Source organism: Pongo pygmaeus, chromosome 3 (genome assembly GCF_028885625.2).
Source record: "Pongo pygmaeus isolate AG05252 chromosome 3, NHGRI_mPonPyg2-v2.0_pri, whole genome shotgun sequence".
NCBI classification, from domain to species: Eukaryota; Metazoa; Chordata; class Mammalia; order Primates; family Hominidae; genus Pongo; species Pongo pygmaeus.
In genome coordinates, this window is record NC_072376.2 from 188,137,731 (window position 1) to 188,159,946 (window position 22,216).

Consider the following 22,216-nt stretch of genomic DNA (forward strand, 5'->3'; position numbering starts at 1 on the left):
TATCTCATTGTGGTTTTAATTTGTATTTTCCTGATGACTGGTAAAAGCCATTTTTCATGTACCTATTGGCTATTTTATGTCTTTTGAGAAATGTCTATTCAGTTCCCTTGTCCATTTTTTGTTTGGGTTGTTTTATTGCTATTGAGTTGTTTGAGTTTATCATACATTTTAGATATTAACCACTTTTCAGATACGTGGTTTGCAAATATTTACTCTCATTCTATAATTTACCTTTTCATTTTGCTAACTGTTTCCTTTGCTGTGCAGAAGCTTTTTCATTAGATGTAATCCCACTTGTTTATCCTTGCTTTTTTTTTCCTGTGCTTTAGTGTCATACCCAAGAAATCGTTGCCCAGTCTAATTTGTAGAAGCTTTTTTCCAATGTTTTCTTCCAGGAGTTGTACTGTTTTACATTTTACAGTTAAGCCTTTAATCCATATTGAGTTGATTTTTGCATATAGTGGGAGATCAAGTCCAATTTCATTTTTTTGCATTGAATTTTGATTTTTCCAAAACCATTCATCGAAGAGACTATCTTTCCCTCACTGTGTATTCTTGGCACCCTTGTGGAAGATCAGTTGACCCTATAAGCATCAGTTTATTTATGGGCTCTCTGTTCTACTCATTTGGTCTGTATGTGTGTTTTTATGCCAGTGCCTTGTTTCAATAACTGTAGTTTTGTAATACATGTTCAAATCAGGGAGTGTGATACCGTCAACTTTGTTCTTCTTGCTCAAAATTGCTTAGACGTTTTTTTCTTTACTGATTTCCCTTTTCCCCACTATGTATCAGTCACATGAGCTGTTTCTTTTCTCAGAATTTGTCTACTTTAAACACCTGTACTCTTGGGCTTTCTATCTTTGGTCACCTTTCAGCCTTTAACTCACAGTACGGCTATCAGTTTCTTTCTTGAGCACAATATATAATAAAATTTCCCCTTTACTTTTAATTCAGGGTGTTTTTGTCTTCACAGATGAAATATAATTTGATGTTTGCCCGTGTTTGAATACTCCATGAAGATAAGGAAAATACATGTTTGTGTCTAACAGTGTCTGGCATGTGGTAAGTTGTCGGTAAATATACGTTAAATCAATGATTGAGTGCATAAATATTCTTTGTTCTTTGGTAACCCTTTTTTAAATTCCATGCTTACTAAGCTTTTTAACCCATTCTCTCTTCATAAAATTATTTCAGATCTCTAGGTTGTAGTGTGTTTTCTTTGGCCACCGAAAAGTAACTTTGGAGTTTTTATGTGTGCCCTCAGTTCACTCTGAGAGTACTTTATTTATTTGTTTATTTTTGAGACAGAGTCTTACTGTGTTGCCCAGGCTGGAGTGCAGTGGTGCGATCTCAGCTCACTGTGACATGTGTCTCCCAGGTTCAGGTGATTCTCCCGCCTCAGGAGAGTGCCTTGTTTATGAAAAATAAGTTAATATTATCCATTATACTAGAATTTTTACAATTGTAACACTTGTTAAAAAATATTCAAGACACTCTTTAGAGACAATATGGAAGAGCTTATTCAAGGGAGAATATTGCGATAGGTATAGGGATTGCTGCAATGGGTCTTATAGTGTGGTAGAGACATTGGTCTTGACTCTGATTACAAGAGGAACAAATGTGAATCTATGGTCAAGGAGTAGGGGCCGGCGAATGAAAAGTTACTAAGAGAAAACATCAGGGATAAGGGGATTCTTCTTATACTGACTTGACAGGATTTTTATTGAAGGTAAACCAGCATGACAAGATATTGAGGGTAAGGAATAAGGAATTTGATCAGATATCAAGGGTGTTTATGTAAGGGCAGGGGATTTTCACTAGACTAGCCCAGCAAGATTCTTGCTAAAAGTGCGCTAAACAGGCAGAGCCACTGGAACTAAGGACAAAGCCCAAGGTCAGGGCCTAGTCAGAAAGAAGACTCAGAGGAGCCTGACTCAGGCTTGGGCAATAGCTTAGACTTTTTTGAAGTCTAAATATGGCAATTCTATTACATTGTAGGGTAACGTTAATGATGCATCTATTCATGTCCACAGCTTTGGTCAGAAACACACTAAAAAGAAACGTTAAGAACTTACCTATTATAGCATTTTAACTGGATAACAAGTAGGCTGCATATGGAATCATCACAATATCTAATGATATGCTACAGAATTAATAATTTACCTCTATAGAAAAAAATTATAATCGGTTAATTTGTACAGCTAATACATTTTCTGAGTTTTGACTATTAATTTCTAACATAACAACTATCACATATGTGTTTTATAAGACCATTATCACTTCCAGCTTCTTCCAAAATCTCATTTTCTTAACTAATGTTTATAGTATTTTTGCCAGAGTAGATATCCTAAAAGAGGTGCCCATAATCAAAATATCTAAAGTACTGGAAATATATTATTTAAAAAAAAACAACTAAATACCTAGCTGAGATTTCACAGATAAATAATAAAAAATACCCACAGGACCAAACTATTGAAAAGGAATGAAGCAAAAAAAGCAAGTGAGGACTGAAGCGGAAGGGTGCCCAAGGGGAAACAACTGATCTCTCTTCGGCTAGAGCTTCCGTTTTAACTCGAGGCCCACAGAACTGGAGCAATGACTACAGCCCAAACAAAGCCCTAAACACTATGTCTTTTAAAGCCAGCAATCCCTGGGGTGAATAACCACAGGACACAATCTAGAAAAACTATTTATATCCTAAAGGAAAGAAGGAAACTTTTCTGTCTCAACTTTAGCTCTGAATGAGGCCAGCAAAATCTCGCTAAAAAGTCATTCACCAAAAACATATACAGTTTTTGAGCCAGAATTAACACCACCTATGGCCACAGAAACACCAGGTTACAAATATGTATTTAACTGGTGCTGTGATTTTAATGTCCCAGAAATCTGGTAGAAACAACCATAATTCTCCCTGGAGGACTGTATCTTAAGTTCAAATCTGAAGGGAAGAATTCCCACAGATAAAATTCCAAAGAACATATGCTCAGTATCAAAAACAGAACACATGAAGAAACAAGCTACTATGAATTCGAGTCAACAAAACAGGTAAAACAGAATTTGAAGTATAAAGATTGTAGATATTGGAATAAGTGGCTAGAGAATATAAAGTAAGTGTGTTTGTTAGAAGAATAAAAATATGGCAGGCACTATAAAATTGGTCAGTTAGATTTTTTAAATAACCAGGAGACTGTAGAAGTGAAAATTATTGCAGCTAGAATTTAAAAATTACGGATATTTTTAACAGCAGATTAAGCATGCTGGAAGATAATAAGTGGGTTAAAAGATACATCTGGGGCTGGGCACGGTGGCTCACGCCTGTAATCCCAGCACTTTGGGAGGCGAAGGTGGGTGGATCACAAGGTCAGGAGTTCAAGACCAGCCTGGCCAATATGGTGAAACCCCGTCTCTACTAAAAATACAAAAAAAAAATTAGCCAGGCATGGTGGCAGACACCTTTAGTCCCAGCTACTCAGGAGGCTGAGGCAGGAGAATTGCTTGAACCAGGGAGGCGGAGGTTGCAGTGAGCCGAGATAATGCCACTGCACTCCAGCTTGGGTGACAGAGCGAGACTCCATCTCAAAAAAAAAAAAAAAAAAAGAAAAAAGAAAAAGATACATCTGAAAATTATATAATATTAACCATACAGAGTCAAAGATATTTACAAAAACAGGCTTAAAGACATGGAGAAGACGTTTAAAGACGTGGAGAAGAGATTCATGATTTCTAGCAAAAATTAGATGCATATTAAGAAAAAATATAAATTAAATGGTGATAAGTAAAATATGAAGAGACAATAACTGAAAATTTTATCAAAATGATTAGATATGAATTTTCATATTATGCAAGTGAAAATTATTCCAGCAGGAGAATGGAGAAAAACTACAGCTAGACTGCATAATATAAACTGCGTATGCAGTCTAGCCTAGACTGATAGTATTTCTTGTAAAATACTTATATATGTGACAGTTTTTAACGTTAGAAATTAACAGTCAAAACTTACAGACTGACGAGGCTAGACTGCATAATGCTAATGACAAAGACATCTCAAAAGCTGCTACAGAGCAGAGCAGCTTTTATTATTTTAAAAGAATTAAAAATAATGAATAACAGCTATATACAGTTTATAAGAGTCAAGTATAAACCAAAGGATATTTAGAAGCATAAAAGTAAAAAGAGAGGAAAACACATCAGGTAAATGCTGACCCCTGCAAAAGTAAAATCAATGCAGGGCATTTTAATATGCTATTCCATAGCTTTTATGATATGAATTAGGATATTAGTTTTGAAAAATATATAATATGATTAACAAATTTGATCTAATGAGAATAGTTAAACAACAATACAACCACAATTTTGTAATAAGCATTTTTTTTTTTTGAGACAAGGGTCTCTATGTCACCCAGGCTTGAGTGCAGTGGCATGACAATAGTTCGCAGCAGCCTTGAACTACTGGGCTCAAGAGATCCTCCCACCTCAGAATACTGAGTAGCTAGGACTACAGACATGTGCCACCATGCCAGATTAATGTTTTTTGTTTTATTTTTTGTAGAGATGGGGGTCTTGCTATGTTGCACAGGCTGATCTTGAACTCCTGGCCTCAAGCTATCCCCCTTGGCCTCCCAAAGTATTGGGATTACAGGCCTGAGCCACTGCACTCAGACCATAATAAGCATTCTTTTTAAGCATACATTTAGCATATAGATGCTCAAATTATAGAATTTGAACATACAGACTATAAACAAATTTCAACTAATTTTAAAATGTGCTATCATCCCAGAGAATGAATTTAAAATTGAAATTGAATGAAGTTAAAATGAATAATTATATAATGCAAATTAGGAAATATTTATAACTTAAGGTAATAAGAATACTATATACTAAAAGCCTCTAAAACTGTGATTAAAAAGGAATGGGTATCCCTAAATTGTCATAAAGACTGAAAATTAATGATGCACACAGAGAAATTAAGATGTTGTCATGAACAGCACAATAAATCTCATAAATATACAAGCAAGTAAATATGCATAAGAGAATAAGCAACTAATAAAGTAGAAAACAAAGATAAAATAGATCATTATAAAAGCTAAATGTTTTTAAATAGGGTTTAAATTAGCAAAATTTCTCACAATAATAAAAAAGCAGAAAAAGAGAGAAGCAGCAAATAAATAGTATTGAACACTCAAGTTTGGAAAACAATATGATAGTCAATTATTGATAGCCAGGGTATTTCCTAAAAAATAAAAAAAGAAGAGTGACAATCTAATAAAAGACAAATTTGGAAATATTGCATTAACAGGAATTTAAAAATACAAAATAGGTGTTTGTATAATTAAAGATGTTAAAATTTGGCTGGGCATGGTGGCTCACACCTGTAATCCCAGCACTTTGGGAGGCTGAGGCAGGCAGATCACTTGAGGTCAGGAGTTTGATACCAGCCTGGCCAACATGGTGAAACCCTGTCTCTACTAAAAATACAAAAATAAAAATTAGCTGGGTGTGGTAGTGTGCACCTGTAATTCCAGCTACTCCAAAGGCTGAGGCACAAGAATTGCTTGAACCCAGGAGGCAGAGGTTGAATTGAGCTCAGATTGCACCACTGCACTCCAGCCTGGGTGACAGAGTGAGACTTTGTCTCAGAAAAATAAAAAAAATAAAGATGTTAAACTTTATTTGTAATTAAGGAATACAAATCAAATTATGGGCACAATTTAGAGCCAACATATTGACAAATGTGTAATCATAATACCAATTGTTGCATGAGTGTGGATCAACAGAAACTTATATAGAGCCAATGAAAATGTACACCCATTTTAAAAAACAAGTTTTCTCTACATTAACTATAATCAAGAATGCTAATCTTAATTATATATCCTAGAAAATAATCTGGCATTGGTACAACAGGAAGAATGTTCAAGAATATTCATAGTTTTTAATGGGAAGTTGGCTTGAAATAAATGAAATGTCTATCAATAAACAAAGAAACAATAAGTAAGTAAACGAGTGAAGTATGTTCATGTAGAGTAATATTATACAACAATGAAAATGGATGTAATTCAGCTACTTATTTCAACATGAGTGAATCATAACAACACAATGAAATACACTATAGAAAATAGAGATTTCCACATATAGAAAGTGTTATTGTTTGTGTCAGTTGATTGATAAGTAGCTGTATTAAATACTTTACTGTATAATAATCCCTATATTATCTGTTGACTCATGATTCCAAACTTTAAAAATATTATTTCTAGAGTTTAAAATATTATTGGAGAAATCATACTTATATACCCAAATAGCAAAGACCAAAACAAAACAAACAAAAACATTCGAGGCAATATCTAACCAACAGCTAATATGCTTGGTTCAGATAATATGGATTTTAGGAATTTAGAAAAATGTGAAGCCAGAATAATAGAGTGCAATCTATGAGGAGGTAAGTGATAATACAGTGTAAAAGTTAAGTTAGTTGTTGGAAGGCATATCAAAGACACTAGACCCAGTTTATGTGCCGTACAATTTGAGATTCTGCCCCAGTACTTCAGCTAGTAAATTGCTCCTCTGGTGGAGTGATGTAAACTTTTAATCCTGAAGGATGTGAAACCTTGGTTACTTTGTCCTTGTTCAGTCACGTTTGGTGGATTCGCCAACTTATCTCTAATCTCCAGGCATGAAACAACCAAGAGACAATGCATTGGATCTCCTGGATTCCCAAATACATACTGTAAATTGTATTGTATAGCAGAAATCTTAGCTTCTCATTTTAATCAAGGCTGATTACCATGGCTACATGGCTACTGAAGTGAAGTGACTCTCTCTTTTTTTTTTTTTTTTTGTCTGCAGATCCACTGGCATGATAAAGGCATGGTAGTTGGCCAGATGGTACATGCAGTTTCTAGTTCAATGGAGCCCTTCCTGTATCTCTAACAGATGAGTTTTCCCTTGACACCAGGAACGATTGCCTATTAGAGACAAAGGTTGTGAAGCTAGGAAGCACAAACTCTCTAAATAAGTGGAGGTTGAAATGAGAAAGTTTGATCCTACTTGTACTCCTAGGTTCCTGAACTCATATGTTCTCAGCATTGGTGTCTGTATTCATTTGCTACGACTGCCAAAACAAAATACCACAGACTGGGTGGCTTCAACAACTGAAATTTATTTTTCCTAAGTTCTGGAGGTTAGAAGTCCAAGATCAAGGTGCCAGCAGGTTTGGTTTCTTCTGAGGCCTTTCTCCTTGGCTTGCAGATGGCCACCTTCTCACCTCGCCTCACGGCGGTCTTCCCTCTGTGCATCCACATCTCTGCTTTCTCCCGGTGGGTCCTAATCTCCTCTTCGTATAAGGACGCCAATCAGATTGGATGAAGGCCCATCCTAAGGGCTTCATTTTAACTTTATTACCTCTTTAAAAACCCTATCTCCAAATGCAGTAGCATTCTGAGGTCCTGAAGGTTAAGGCTTCAGCATATGAATGTTTGGGGAAACACAATTCAGCCCCATACATTGGCAGTTGATTTGGGGAATGTACTGCATCTTGGAGAACAGTACTGCACAGCCACAGGGTGTTGTCCTAAAGCCAGGATATTTGCTGAACCTTCAATGGGGTACTCAGCCATTCTATTAGGCCAAATATGTATAATATGTATTATATAAGACCAATTAATCTAATGGCGGTGAGACCATTATTCTGTATTTTGCTGGCAATAGAAAATGTTGACAAAAAGAGTCAAACTCTGTGAAATATTCTAAGAGATTTATTCTGAGCCAAATATGAGTGACCACGGCCTGTGACACAGCCCTCGGGAGGTCCTGAGAACATGTGCGCAAGGTGGTTGGGGTACAGCTTGGCTTTATATATTTTAAGAAGGCATGGGACATCAATCAAACACATTTAGGAAATACATCGGTTTGGTTCAGAAAGGTGGGACAAATCAAAGCGGGGGCTTCCAGGCTATAGGTAAATTTAAACGTTTTCTGGTTGACAATTGGTTGAGTTTGTCTAAAGACCTGGGATCGATAGAAAGGAATGTTCAGGTTAAAGATAAAGGATTGTGGAGACCAAGTTTTATTGTGCAGAGGAAGCTCCCAGATAGTGGACTTCAGAGAGAGCAGGTTGTAAATTGTTTCTTAATGGGACTTAAAAGGGTGCCTGGCTCTTAGTTGATTATCTCCTGGATCTGGAAAGAAAGGAAGGAAAACGAAGGGGGAAGGGGATTCTCTATAGAATGCGGATTTTCCTGCAAGAGACCTTGAAGGGCAATGAAGGTAGGGTAAGGAAATATATTTTGGGGTTATTTTTTCTTTGTCTCATAACGTTATGCCAGAGTCAGATTGAGAAGTAAGTCACAATATATAGGGTCAAATAAAACCTATCTGATGAAAATGGTTTGTAGGGCATGACTCCTTAAACCCCTTAGGTAGGAATTTGCGTAAAATAAAAAAATCCGAGCTTAGTCATCAAAAATTATCTATTTTCTTTTAAATTGAAAACATTTGAAAATCCTTTTGAGGGGTATATTTCAGAATATTTCTTTTTAAAAGTCCGTTTAACTGTCTCATACGCACATATTCACAAACACTGAGAAATTATTTCTGTTCATGAAATGAAAAATGGCATTGTTTAAAATGATTTACTAAATCATATAAGTCTTCAAACTAAAACATATTATTCTTCTCTCTGTAGTTCCTTTTTTCTATCGCTAAATGTATTTGGAATGCTACGTGTTGTTTTCCTGGAGAGCGTCCCACGTGATTCTTAAGTGATTAGACAATGACTAGCCATTAAGCCACTTTTTTTGCTTTATTTTTATTTTAAATTTTAAAATGGGAATATTATGTGATTATTTTTCACTGAAGTGAAAATGCAAATAAATTACCCAAGAAGTATTTTATAGAGGAGATACTTTTGTCGTAGGTATAATACCTTTTAGTGTTTTATGAAAATCCTCATTTGTTTCTCAGCTGGTAATGTGTCAATACGATGTATATGTGAAATTCTAGAGTTGCTTGTGATAATGTTCTCTTTGTTCCCATGACCCCAGCAGTTCCTCCTGCCTAGCCCTTCAGGCTAGAGTCCCTTTATTATTCTATCTACCTCCAGAATGTCATTCTGCAATTTACCCACTTTTATAGCATATAGGCAATCTAGAGCTTATTTAATACATTCAATAGAGTATTCAGGGTAGACAGTTTACCTAAATATGGCCATTATAGGTTGAATTTTGTCCTCCCAAAAGAGATGTGCTGGAGCCCTAACCAGGGGTATCTCATGTGACGTTATTTGGAGATAGGTTCTCTATAGATGTAATTAAGTTAAAACGAGGTCATTATGGTGGGCCCTAATCCATTATGACTGATGTCCTTATATAAAGAGGAAATTTGGACACAGAGATAGACAAGCATAAAAGGAAGGTGATAAAAAGAGAGAGTAGATGATGACTGCCTGCAAGCCAAGGCAAGAGGACTGGAGCAGACACTCCCTTCACAGCCCTCAGAGGTAACCAACTCTGCCACTGCCTTGACTTCGGACTTTTAACCTCCGGAAATGTGAGGCAGTAAATTTCTGTTGTTTAAGCCACCCAGTCTGTCATACTTTGTCACAGCAGCTCTAGAAAACTAATAAATTCAGCTCTCTACACCTTCTATTCAAATTCATGACAATCTGTCTGTCTTTTCTAAATCAAATTGCCACTGGAATCAATGAGAGAACAGGCTTGAAGATCTTTATGGAAAGAACAGATAAGGACTCTTTCCTCCTTGGGCTGAAGGAGAGTTTCCAGAGTCTTGGAAGAACCTATCACACAGAGACTCTTAGGTTCTTAGAAGGAAATTTGACATTGGTAAAAATTTCTCCAGTCAGTATGACCTTAGGGACTAGGGAGGAGCTGGACTAGGTCCTCTGCCCCTGAGGTTGAGTATATGCCTGGAGCTCTGGGAACAGGAAGGCTTCATCCTGCTCCTCTGCAGTGGGTGCTGGCAGCCCTTCTGCTCCTGCACCACTAGCTCAGTGTTGTAGAGAGTAGTCTGCCTGCTTGCACTTGTTTACCCCCACCACCAGATCTAAGGGCTAATAAAGAAAATAACAAATAGGGGTTCTAACAGCCAGAGAGAGGATCAGTCAGCACAAACCGATCTCATGACAGCAAAATAGAGTTGCTGCAGGAGACAGAACATACTTGAACAAACAAATAATAAGAACTCTTAAGAAAATTCAAGTGCACCCCAATCACACCTACTTTCTGGAACTAAAATCACATGATTTTCCAACTAAATATTTCAGTAGGTAAACTGAAGGATGCTTTAACATGAACCCATTCAGAGATATAGAAGATCTTACAGAATAAGTGTTTCAAAGCACAGAGGTACAAGTTATAATAAACAAACAAACAACTAGCCATTTGGAAAGTAGATGAAATAAAAATAACCGGCAAAACTTGGACTTACATAAGAAAAAACATGACAGAAGCTTAAGTAAACAAATACAAGAAGAGATATCTTGAAGTGAGACAAAATTATCAGAAGAATGAGTCTTACTAAATTTTAGGCAATTTTAAAGTGAAATAAGCAAAGCTAGCCATACTCTGCTATAATTAAGCTTTTTAAAAAGAAAAAAAGATTATAATATTTCACACAGAGATTCTAACAGAAAAATCTAAACAAACAATTAGAAAAAAAGAACCTAGCCAATTTATCAAAGAAAAAATGTACTCTACAACCAAGGAGGGTTGATAGCAAGAAGACTAGACTCTTTCAACATAAAAAAAACTGCCAACATGATTATCAACAAATTTAAGAAATAAAGCATATGATCATTTATGAATTTTGACAAGCACTGGGTAAAATGTTTAAATTTCCAAATAAAACAGGTATGTTTGTAAAATATTTGAATTTAGTAAATACTGTCAAAAATGCTGCATAGGCTGGACATGGTGGCTCATGCCTATAATCCCAGTGCTTTGAGAGTCCCAGGTGGGAGGATCACTTTAGGTCAGGAGTTGGAGGCCAGCCTGGGCAACAGAGTGGAGACCCTGTCTCTACAAAAAGAAAAAAAAAAAAAGAAAACAATAAAACAACCAAGCATGGTGGTGCATGCCTTTAGTTCCAGCTATTTGCAGGCTGAGGAGGGATAATTACTTGTGCCTAGGACTTTGATGCTGCAGTGAGCCTATGATAGCACAACCACACCCCAGTCTGGGCCACAAAGTGAGACCCTATCTTTCCCCCCACCCCCCAAAAAGGTGTGCAGACTATAATGTTAAAAGTTAAGGCACTAAACCATTTCAATCAAACCAATTATTATTCTACGATGCCTTGGAGATTCAGTGAGTGTAGTGAAGTAATGACATATAAAACAAAACTCACATAGCCAATGGATATAAGATAAAATATTTAGGTGTAGATAGAGGGAATGGAAAACCATGTACAAATGGACAAAAATGCATAGAATCCCTCAATGTTATGTCTATTATACTTTTGCATTCTTAGAAAATGATATATGGTGTGTATACATACAAAGAAAAGAAATTGGCAAATTTTTCAATAACTACTAAGGTTAGCAAACCTTGTTACCCACTGTTCAGGAGCTATAACTGAAGAAACATTTTTAGACAAATGTTCTTATTTGGTATTAACAGATTGTTTTACTTACATTCTTCAAATTATGTAAGAAATGTGGAAGCCAGCCATTCAAATTCGATTTGTCACATGCAGTTTTGCCAGAGCTTTTTCTCTAATGATTATTGGTGTTCAAAAGTTTAATATTTACTGTATTATTTACCATAGATAATATTCATGATAGGAATCCTATGGCTAATAAGCGCAACTTGACTTTGTATTTATTTTATGCATTACTAAAAAAAATTCCATTCACAAATATTGACTCAGCCTCATTCTATGTAGTGTTAAAGAAAATAAATGAGTTTAATTTTTTTTTAAAAAAATATTATTTCCTGGCTTGTATCCTTTACATTTTTGAAGTTAAAAAATATGTTACACAGCTCATTCCTTTTTTTCAAAACATTTGAATTGTACTCAGAATATTATGCTTTTTGCCTTTATAACATGAATTTAAAACATACAGATAATTTTATTTGAATAGGTTACAAAATGCCTACCTTAAAATTATATATATTTTGTATTTCTTTTTTTAATTGATTTTTTCTGTCACTGTATTATTTATGACTTATTTTGACATTGTATTTTTTAAAATTAAATTAAATTTTTTTTTAAACTTCCAGGTTACATGTGGAGGATGTGCAGGTTTGTTGCACAGGTAAACATGTGCCATGGTGGTGTGCTGCACCTGTCAACCGTCACCTAGATATTAAGCCCAGTATGCATTAGCTCTTTTACCCAATGCTCTCCCCTATTGCCCTTCCCTGACAGGCCCCAGTGTGTTTTGTTCCCCTCCCTGTGTCCATGTATTCTCATTGTTCAGTGCCCACTTATAAATGAGAACATGCGGTGTTTGGTGTTCTGTTCCTGCATCAGTTTGCCGGGGATAATGACTTCCAGCTAATCCATGTCTCCGCAAAGGACATGATGTCATTCCTTTTCATGGCTGCATAGTATTCCATGGTGTATATATACCACATTTTCTTTATCCAGTCTATCATTGATGAGCATTTGGGTTGATTCCATGTCTTTGCTATTGTGAATAATGCTGCAGTCGTTGCATATTTTTAATGTTTTTCCTTTTAGGTAAACATTTGATACATTTTCATTGCAAAAATTTTCTCCCCTCAGATTATTACAATGATTTTCCTGCTAATTATTTATCCTTTCTTTCTTTATTATAACATAATTTTCCTATATACTACTTTAAGAACATTTACAAGTGTATTAGTTGAAAAGTACTGTAATATCAGAAGAATTGTGATAATTTATATTACAGATCTTCAAATGATACCCAAACTCTGAAGTGTTTTGTTTTATAGATGATACATTACCTGTTGGGGGGATAATGTTTCATTAAACTTATGCCTAATTTTGTGTTTATACTTGTCTGAAACTATACACTGAATTCTTTTTTGTAAGTACAATAGTTTGGTTGTAGCTGGGAGTTGCTTTTTACTTGAAGTCTGGAATTGTTATACTCTCAATAACTGTCACAAATTTTTCACTTTGTAAAAGAAAGTTTTAACTTCTCAACTGAGAAACTTTATTTTAACACCTCCATTTATTAACACCCTTAACAAATTTAGGCAGCCCTTTTCTATACTGTGTGATTATTTCAATTACAGAGTTTGTCTAAGTATTGAAATTTTTATTTACATTCTTGTTTCTTCATTAGACTGAGAACACATTTTTTTAAGGGCAATGTCTTGTTTTAGTTTACATCACAATCTTAAAACTTACTGAAGTGCCTGACACAGATATAGGATAAAATTAATATTTAGAGTCAATGAATAAATAAAATGTATATTTCCATTAACAATTGATGGGGCGTCTTTTTTGGTAAGTTGGAATTTCTCTCCAATGTGATCGATTAGCCTTCATGTAATAGTTAACAGAACTGATAAATGGCCAACATAACAATTCAGCCTGTTTTCCTAGTGAAGAATATTTTTCATATTAAACAGATACCATTGAAACAGATGTTCCTGCATTAGGTTCTCAAAACAAATGAAGCATGGCTTTGATTCCACACATACAAAAACAAGTGATTCACAATGGCAGTTTCAAATTTGTGGTCGCAATGATTAGTGTTCTATTTGTTACAAAGGATTTGATTAGTCATTTTCTAGACATTTTGAAATTTTAATTATCTGGAATATTTAATATGCATTTTCTTTTTTTATGCCCTGTAAATGTTTTAAGACGATGAATTTTTAAAACCTTGTAGAACTTTTGTGTTTTAGAAATATGGTTTAGTGTGAGAAAGATCTCTATTTACTGAGATAGCAAAATGTTTAAGAAAACCTCAAGGCCAATAAAAATATTTTTAACATTGGCTTAACTGGCCTGAATTCAACTCCCAGCATTGGCACCTCCTCTCTCATTACCTTGCCCAAAGTCATTCTAGCTAAGCTTTAGTTTGTTATCTATAAAATAAAAGTTGCAATCTGTTTCATATTCATATTTCATTTCATACGCTTTTCTTTGCTCTCAATTCCTTCCAAAACGTTTGATTTTTTTTAGAATTCCTTTTGAAAGTTCCAATGTTATTTATGGGAACATTTCTTAACTGTAATACCATTTTATTTTTTCCACAGAAAACCCCAACAATTTAAAGGTTAAAGGTAATATTTTAATTTTATTATTAATATAACTTTGAAATAACAGCTTTATTGAGATATAACTTACATTCATACCATAAAATTCACTCTTTGAAAGTATGCAATTCAGTAGTTTTTAAGTATATTCATATAATTATGCAACCATTACCACTCTCTAATTTTAGAACATATAACCACTCCAAAAATAGACCCCACACCATTAACAGTCACTACTCATTTCCCTCTGCCTTTAGTTCTTGGCAACCCCACTAATCTACTTTATCTCCATGGACTGACCTATTCTGAACATTTCATATAAATCAAATCACATATATGTTGGCTTTTGTGACAAGTTTCTTTCACATAGCTTAATGTTTCTCAGATTTGTGGTAATACCCTTATGTTTAGAATTAGTTTTATGTCTAGCAAATATATGCGTTTATGGTTCTATTTTTAATTTAGTAGACTTTATTTTTCTAGAGCGGTTTTAAGTTCACAGCAAAATTGAGTGGAATGTACAGAGGTTTCCCAACTGTATGAAATTATAGAACCCTACTTCCACAAAAGTATAGCCTGTGTCATAATCAACATCCCCTACCACATAAATACCTCAACTCGCACAAATCTATAGCCTATGTCATAATCAGCATCCCTTACCACAGTGGTACTTTTTTAATTTTTACAAATGATGAACCTACGTTGTTAGATCACTGTCACCCAAAGTCCACAGTTTACATTAAGGTTCATTCTTAGGGTTGTACATCCTATAGGTTTAGACAAATGTACAGTGGAATTTATCAACCATTGTAGTACCATACAGAGTAGTTTCACTGCCCTAAAAATCCCTTGTGTTCTGCCTATTCAGCCTTCCCTCCCTCCAACCCTGTTATCCACTGATCTTGTTATATTCTCCACAGGTTTGCCTTTTCCAGATGTCATATAGTTGGAACCATAAAGCATGTAGCCTTTTCAGATAGGCTTCTTTTACCTAGTAATAAGCATTTAAGTTTCCTCCATTCTTTTTATAACTTCATAGTTCATTTCTTTTTTTTTTCTTTTTAATTATTATTATTATTATACTTTAGGTTTTATGGTACATGTGCGCAATGTGCAGGTTAGTTACATATGTATACATGTGCCATGCTGGTGCGCTGCACCCACTAACTCGTCATCTAGCATTAGGTATATCTCCCAATGCTATCCCTCCCCACTCCCCCCACCCCACAACGGTCCCCGAAGTGTGATGTTCCCCTTCCTGTGTCCATGTGTTCTCATTGTTCAATTCCCACCTATGAGTGAGAATATGCGGTGTTTGGTTTTTTGTTCTTGCGATAGTTTACTGAGAATGATGATTTCCAATTTCATCCATGTCCCTACAAAGGACATGAACTCATCATTTTTTATGGCTGCATAGTATTCCATGGTGTATATGTGCCACATTTTCTTAATCCAGTCTATCATTGTTGGACATTTGGGTTGGTTCCAAGTCTTTGCTATTGTGAATAATGCCGCAATAAACATACGTGTGCATGTGTCTTTAAAGCAGCATGATTTATAGTCCTTTGGGTATATACCCAGTAATGGGATGGCTGGGTCGAATGGAATTTCTAGTTCTAGATCCCTGAGGAATCGCCACACTGACTTCCACAAGGGTTGAACTAGTTTACAGTCCCACCAACAGTGTAAAAGTGTTCCTATTTCTCCACATCCTCTCCAGCACCTGTTGTTTCCTGACTTTTTAATGATTGCCATTCTAACTGGTGTGAGATGGTATCTCATTGTGGTTTTGATTTGCATTTCTCTGATGGCCAGTGATGGTGAGCATTTTTTCATGTGTTTTTTGGCTGCATAAATGTCTTCTTTTGAGAAGTGTCTGTTCATGTCCTTTGCCCACTTTTTGATGGGGTTGTTTGTTTTTTTCTTGTAAATTTGTTGGAGTTCATTGTAGATTCTGGATATTAGCCCTTTGTCAGATGAGTAGGTTGCGAAAATTTTCTCCCATTTTGTAGGTTGCCTGTTCACTCTGATGGTAGTTTCCTTTGCTGTGCAGAAGCTCTTGAGTTTAATTAGATCCCATTTGTCAATTTTGGCTTTTGTTGCCATTGCTTTTGGTGTTTTAGACATGAAGTCCTTGCCCATGCCTATGTCCTGAATGGTAATGCCTAGGTTTTCTTCTAGGGTTTTTATGGTTTTAGGTCTAACATTTAAGTCTTTAATCCATCTTGAATTGATTTTTGTATAAGGTGTAAGGAAGGGATCCAGTTTCAGCTTTCTACATATGGCTAGCCAGTTTTCCCAGCACCATTTATTAAATAGGGAATCCTTTCCCCATTTCTTGTTTTTGTCAGGTTGGTCAAAGATCGGATAGTTGTAGATATGTGGCATTATTTCTGATGGCTCTGTTCTGTTCCATTGATCTATATCTCTGTTTTGGTACCAGTACCATGCTGTTTTGGTTACTGTAGCCTTGTAGTATAGTTTGAAGTCAAGTAGTGTGATGCCTCCAGCTTTGTTCTTTTGGCTTAGGATTGACTTGGTGATGCGGGCTCTTTTTTGGTTCCATATGAACTTTAAAGTAGTTTTTTCCAATTCTGTGAAGAAAGTCATTGGTAACTTGATGGGGATGGCATTGAATCTGTAAATTACCTTGGGAAGGATGGCCATTTTCACGATACTGATTCTTCCTACCCATGAGCATGGAATGTTCTTCCATTTGTTTGTATCCTCTTTTATTTCCTTGAGCACTGGTTTGTAGTTCTCCTTGAAGAGGTCCTTCACATCCCTTGTAAGTTGGATTCCTAGGTATTTTATTCTCTTTGAAGCAATTGTGAATGGGAGTTTACTCATGATTTGGCTCTCTGTCTGTTATTGATGTATAAGATTGCTTGTGATTTTTGTACATTGATTTTGTATCCTGAGACTTTGCTGAAGTTGCTTATCAGCTTAAGGAGATTTTGGGCTGAGACAATGGGGTTTTCTAGATATACTATCATGTCATCTGCAAACAGGGACAATTTGACTTCCTCTTTTCCTAATTGAATACCCTTTATTTCCTTCTCCTGCCTAATTGCCCTGGCCAGAACTTCCAACACTATGTTGAATAGAAGTGGTGAGAGAGGGCATCCCTGTCTTGTGCCACTTTTCAAAGGGAATGCTTCCAGTTTTTGCCCATTCAGTATGATATTGGCTGTGGGTTTGTCATAGATAGCTCTTATTATTTTGAGATACGTCCCATCAATACCTAATTTATTGAGAGTTTTTAGCATGAAGGATTGTTGAATTTTGTCAAAGGCCTTTTCTGCATCTATTGAGATAATCATGTGGTTTTTGTCTTTGGTTCTGTTTATATGCTGGATTACATTTATTGATTTGCGTATATTGAACCAGCCTTGCATCCCAGGGATGAAGCCCACTTGATCATGATGTATAAGCTTTTTGATGTGCTGCTGGATTCTGTTTGCCAGTATTTTATTGAGGATTTTTGCATCAATGTTCATCAAGGATATTGGTCTAAAATTCTCTTTTTTTTGTTGTGTCTCTGCCAGGCTTTGGTATGAGGATGATGCTGGCCCCATAAAATGAGTTAGGGAAGATTCCCTCTTTTTCTATTGATTGGAATAGTTTCAGAAGGAATGGTACCAGCTCCTCCTTGTACCTCTGGTAGAATTTGGCTGTGAACCCATCTGGTCCTGGACTTTTTTTCGTTGGTAAACTATTGATTATTGCCACAATTTCAGCTCCTGTTATTGGTCTATTCAGAGATTCAACTTCTTCCTGGTTTAGTCTTGGGAGGGTGTATGTGTTGAGGAATTTATCCATTTCTTCTAGATTTTCTAGTTTATTTGCGTAGAGGTGTTTGTAATATTCTCTGATGGTAGTTTGTATTTCTGTGGGATCGATGGTGATATCCCCTTTATCATTTTTTATTGAATCTATTTGATTCTTCTCTCTTTTTTTCTTTATTAATCTTGCTAGCGGTCTATCAATTTTGTTGATCCTTTCAAAAAACCAGCTCCTGGATTCATTAATTTTTTGAAGGGTTTTTTGTGTCTCTATTTCCTTCAGTTCTGCTCTGATTTTAGTTATTTCTTGCCTTCTGCTAGCTTTTGAATGTGTTTGCTCTTGCTTTTCTAGTTCTTTTAATTGTGATGTTAGGGTGTCAATTTTGGATCTTTCCTGCTTTCTCTTGTGGGCATTTAGTGCTATAAATTTCCCTCTACACACTGCTTTGAATGCATCCCAGAGATTCTGGTATGTTGTGTCTTGGTTCTCGTTGGTTTCAAAGAACATCTTTATTTCTGCCTTCATTTCGTTATGTACCCAGTAGTCATTCAGGAGCAGGTTGTTCAGTTTCCACGTAGTTGAGCGGTTTTGAGTGAGATTCTTAATCCTGAGTTCTAGCTTGATTGCACTGTGATCTGAGAGATAGTTTGTTATAATTTCTGTTCTTTTACATTTATTGAGGAGAGCTTTACTTCGAAGTATGTGGTCAATTTTGGAATAGGTGTGGTGTGGTGCTGAAAAAAATGTATATTCTGTTGATTTGGGGTGGAGAGTTCTGTAGATGTCTATTAGGTCCACTTGGTGCAGAGCTGAGTTCAATTCCTGGGTATCCTTGTTGACTTTCTGTCTCATTGATCTGTCTAATGTTGACAGTGGGGTGTTAAAGTCTCCCATTATTAATGTGTGGGAGTCTAAGTCTCTTTGTAGGTCACTCAGGACTTGCTTTATGAATCTGGGTGCTCCTGTATTGGGTGCATATATATTTAGGATAGTTAGCTCTTCTTGTTGAATTAATCCCTTTACCATTATGTAATGGCCTTCTTTGTCTCTTTTGATCTTTGTTGGTTTAAAGTCTGTTTTATCAGAGACTAGGATTGCAACCCCTGCCTTTTTTTGTTTTCCATTTGCTTGGTAGATCTTCCTCCATCCTTTTATTTTGAGCCTATGTGTGTCTCTGCACGTGAGATGGGTTTCCTGAATACAGCACACTGATGAGTCTTGAGTCTTTATCCAATTTGCCAGTCTGTGTCTTTTAATTGGAGCATTTAGTCCATTTACATTTAAAGTTAATATTGTTATGTGTGAATTTGATCCTGTCATTATGATGTTAGCTGGTTATTTTGCTCGTTAGTTGATGCAGTCTCTTCCTAGTCTCAATGGTCTTTACATTTTGGTATGATTTTGCAGTGGCTGGTACCGGTTGTGCCTTTCCATGTTTAGCGCTTCCTTCAGGAGCTCTTTTAGGGCAGGCCTGGTGGTGACAAAATCTCTCAGCATTTGCTTGTCTGTAAAGTATTTTATTTCTCCTTCACTTATGAAGCTTAGTTTGGCTGGATATGAATTTCTGGGTTGAAAATTCTTTTCTTTAAGAATGTTGAATATTGGCCCCCACTCTCTTCTGGCTTGTAGGGTTTCTGCCGAGAGATCCGCTGTTAGTCTGATGGGCTTCCCTTTGATGGTAACCCGACCTTTCTCTCTGGCTGCCCTTAACATTTTTTCCTTCATTTCAACTTTGGTGAATCTGACAATTATGTGTCTTGGAGTTGCTGTTCTCAAGGAGTATCTTTCTGGCGTTCTCTGCATTTCCTGAATCTGAATGTTGGCCTGCCTTGCTAGATTGGGGAAGTTCTCCTGGATAATATCCTGCAGAGTATTTTCCAACTTGTTTCCATTCTCCCCGTCACTTTCAGGTACACCAATCAGACGTAGATTTGGTCTTTTCACATAGTCCCACATTTCTTGGAGGCTTTGCTCATTTCTTTTTATTCTTTTTTCTCTAAACTTCCCTTCTCGCTTCACTTCATTCATTTCATCTTCCAGGGCTGACACCCTTTCTTCCATTTGATCGCATCGGCTCCTGAGGCTTCTGCATTCTTCACGTAGTTCTCGAGCCTTGGTTTTCAGCTCCATCAGCTCCTTTAAGCACTTCTCTGTATTGGTTATTCTAGTTATACATTCTTCTAAATTTTTTTCAAAGTTTTCAACTTCTTTGCCTTTGGTTTGAATATCCTCCCGTAGCTTGGAGTAATTTGATCACCTGAAGCCTTCTTCTCTCAGCTCGCCAAAGTCATTCTCCGTCCAGCTTTGTTCCGTTGCTGGTGAGGAACTGCGTTCCTTTGGAGGAGGAGAGGTACTCGCTTTTTAGAGTTTCCAGTTTTTCTGCTCTGTTTTTTCCCCATCTTTGTGGTTTTATCTACTTTTGGTCTTTGATGACGGTGATGTACAGATGGGTTTTCGGTGTGGATGTCCTTTCTGTTAGTTTTCCGTCTAACAGACAGGACCCTCAGCTGCAGGTCTGTTGGAGTACCTGGCCGGCCGTGTGAGGTGTCAGTCTGCCCCTGCTGGGTGGTGCCTCCCAGTTAGGCTGCTCGGGGGTCAAGGGTCAGGGACCCACTTGAGGAGGCAGTCTGCCCGTTCTCAGATCGCCAGCTGCGTGCTGGGAGAACCACTGCTCTCCTCAAAGCTGTCAGACAGGGACATTTAAGTCTGCAGAGGTTACTGCTGTCTTTTTGTTTGTCTGTGCCCTGCCCCCAGAGGTGGAGCCTACAGAGGCAGGCAGGCCTCCTTGAGCTGTGGTGGGCTCCACCCAGTTCAAGCTTCCAGGCTGCTTTGTTTACCTAAGCGAGCCTGGGCAATGGCGGGCGCCCCTCCCCCAGCCTCGCTGCCAACTTGCTGTTTGATCTCAGACTGCTGTGCTAGCAATCAGCGAGACTCCGTGGGCGTAGGACCCTCTGAGCCAGGTGCGGGCTATACTCTCCTGGGGCACCGTTTCCTAAGCCCGTCGGAAAAGCACATTATTCGGGTGGGAGTGGCCCGATTTTCCAGGTGCCGTCTGTCACCCCTGGAAAGGGAACTCCCTGACCCCTTGTGCTTCCGGAGTGAGGCAATGCCTCGCCCCTGCTTCGGCTGGCGCACGGTGCACTCACTCACTGACCTGCGCCCACTGTCTGGCACTCCCTAGTGAGATGAACACGGTACCTCAGATGGAAATGCAGAAATCACCCGTCTTCTGCGTCACTCACGCTGGGATCTGTAGACTGGAGCTGTTCCTATTCGGCCATCTTGGCTCCTCCCCGCTACAAAAGTCCCGCTTGGTTTATTGATGGCAGTTACACCAGGCCTAATCGCCACACACCAGCAAAGGCAGGCTATGCTATAGTACAAGCCACTAGCCCACCTCTTAGAACCTCTCATTTCCTTTCCATCGTGGAAATCTATCCTCAAGGAAATAACTTCTCAGTGTTCCATCTCCTATTCTACTACTCCTCAGGGATTACTCAGGCTCATAGTTCATTTCTTATTAGTGCTGAGCAATGTTCTAGTGTTCTGCGTAGAGCACACTCTATCCATTTGCCTACTTTTGCAAATCTTATTTCTAAATATTGGAAATTATGAATAATGCTTCCATAAATGTATTTGTGTAGGTCATTTTGTGGACATACATTTTCCTTTAAGTAAATATGAATGAGCATGGTTGCTAAATCATATGGTAAGAATATATTTCGTTTTTAAAGAAACTGCCTTCTAAAGTGTCTTCCCCATTTCACATTCCCACCAGCAATGAATGAGAGTTTCTGTTGCTCTACATCCTCCCAACTTTGGTGTTGTCAGTGTTCTGGATTTTGGCTTTTCTCATGGGTGTGTAGTGTTACCCCATTGTCATTTTAATTCCCATTTCCCTTAAGACATGTGATGTGGAGCATCTTTTCATATGTTCACTTGCTATCTGTATATCTTTGGTGAGGTGTCCATGAAGACCTTTGGCTCATTTTAAAATTAAATTGTTTTCTTACTGTTGAGTTTTAAGAGTTCTTTGTATATTTTGGATACCAGTACTTTATCAGATAGGTGTTTTGCAAACAATTTCTCCCAGTTTCTGGCTTGTCTTTTTATTCTCTTTACAATGTCTTTTGCATAGCAGGCTTCTAAAGGTTTTAATAAAGTCCAGCTTATTAATTCTTTCTTTCATATATTGTTCCTTTGGTGTTGTAACTAAAAAGTTA

The 22,216-nt window shown here is 37.0% G+C and overlaps 1 protein-coding gene across 3 annotated transcripts in view; it reads left to right on the plus strand.

The window, feature by feature from the left end:
* ADAM29 (ADAM metallopeptidase domain 29) overlaps nucleotides 1-22,216 on the plus strand; it is a 157,692-nt gene that overhangs the window by 4,452 nt on the left and 131,024 nt on the right. For all 3 annotated transcript variants that reach the window (XR_010126174.1, XR_008502153.2, XM_054485494.1), the window contains exons 2-3: nucleotides 974-1,062; nucleotides 14,208-14,234. The gene's annotated coding sequence lies outside the window, so the exon portion shown is untranslated. The remainder of the gene's footprint in view (nucleotides 1-973; nucleotides 1,063-14,207; nucleotides 14,235-22,216) is intronic.